This window comes from Egretta garzetta, unplaced genomic scaffold (assembly GCF_000687185.1).
Source record: "Egretta garzetta isolate BGI_Z169 unplaced genomic scaffold, ASM68718v1 scaffold152, whole genome shotgun sequence".
In the NCBI taxonomy this organism is placed as follows: domain Eukaryota; kingdom Metazoa; phylum Chordata; class Aves; order Pelecaniformes; family Ardeidae; genus Egretta; species Egretta garzetta.
The window spans coordinates 1-1,815 of record NW_009259037.1 but is presented as its reverse complement, the minus strand read 5'-3'; positions in this window follow the sequence as shown (position 1 = coordinate 1,815).

The window sequence follows — 1,815 nt, the reverse complement described above, 5'->3', positions numbered from 1 at the left end:
TGGGAGGGGGGAGAGAATCGGGGGGGGGGAAAAAAACAAAAAAGACCCATGGGTTGAGATCGAGACAGTTTTATAAGAGAAAAGAATAACTATAGTAATAATAATGGTAAGGGAATATACAGAATATACAAAACAAGTGATGCACAATGCAATTGCTCACCACCCGCTGACCGATGCCCAGCCCGTCCCGAGCAGCGATCCCTCCCCAAGCCACCGACCGATCACTCCCCAAGCAGCGATCACTCCCCCCACGACTGACCGACTGACCGCCCCAGCATGACGTTCCATGGTCTGGAATAGCTCTTTGGTCAGTTGGGGTCAGCTCTCCTGGCTGTGCCCCCTCCCAGCTTGTTCTGCCCCTGCCCGAGCAGGAGAAGCTCAAAAAGTCCTTGAGTAGTCTGAGCACTACTTGGCAACAAGGAAAAACATCCGTGAGTTATCAACATTCTGTAGTACTAAATCCAAAGCACAGCACTGGGCTAGCTACTAGGAAGAAAATTAACTCTATCCCAGCCGAAACCAGGACAGGGTGCCGGGAAAGATCAGAAGCCATGTGGAAGTTACAACTAGAAAACGACACGTGCCCGGCATGGCGTGCGTTACCAAGGCCAGGGAGCAAGGAGTTCGCTCCTCAGATGCGACCCACGGTGCGGAGGAGCGAGGGCTGCACGCACAACCGACAGCACCGCCTTGGCTGGGCGCCTGCGTTTCCTGCAGAAGTCGTCCTTCTCGAAAAGAAACGTGGAAACGCCGCGTGGTGGTGCACCAGAGAACTCTGCATTAGGGAGCAGCTGCAAGGCTGGGAAGCACCGAGTCTAACCATTTTGACTTTTAGGTTTGGGGACCTAAAATCAGGTACCTCCGCCTACATACAGACATCCAGGTAAGCGTCCGACCGTCGTGTTCTGTTACGCCCCAATACAAGTCACCCCTCCCATCGGGACGACAGGCGACGAGCTGCCTGTCATTATTTCAGATTAAGTCACAGGAAAGTACCCGAGTTTCAGTACAGGAACGTCCAATTTCCATACAGAATCATTCATCGCTCGCCGGCACTGCACGCCGCAGAGAAATTCAGAGTCCTTCATTTTACTTTTGGTGGGGCTTGCGAGCGGCACGGGGCGATACCCGCAGTCGGGCGGGTGTAATACACTGCCTGGCTTTTCTGCTCTGCTCATGCACGCTGTTTTGCAGGAGGGAACACGTATTGTCAAGCTGTCCCTGGCACTTGTTCCTTCTAGAGCTTACTCTCCGCTAGGGATCCAGTTGTACTTACAGTATATGCTCTGTCACATTCTGTCAGCCTGAGGGTGTATCACAAAAAAATAATCCACACGTTCTTTTTTTTTTTTTAATTTAGCATTTGCCATGCCTGATAGAAAAATAACCCGAAATCTGGGTAATCCAGTTTGCGGAACATCTGAAGCATAAGTCAATTCAGAATTTGAACCAAACCCAAATCCATTCACATCAAATCAGATTTATTTAATTATTTCAAAGCCACTTTCCAATTCCACCCCCAGAGCCTATTTATGTGCTTTGCCAGCCTAGCTAGCATTGCGGACTGGCTTCCCGGTTACCCTCACAGGTTTAGAACGATAGGATGCACTATAAAAAACCCGCATTTTGTGACACATCCATCTAAATGTGTCGGCACATGGCAGGGGATCCTTTTCTGCAGGTGCAAGGTTTGGAAATGGCAGTTCCATCAGGAAAGTCTGATCTGACATGGAGTTAAGTGGTGACAGAATGAGTACCTGTGCTCTCCCTCCACGCATATTCTTCCGCATAAGAAAAAGCTTAGCTTTGTACAGA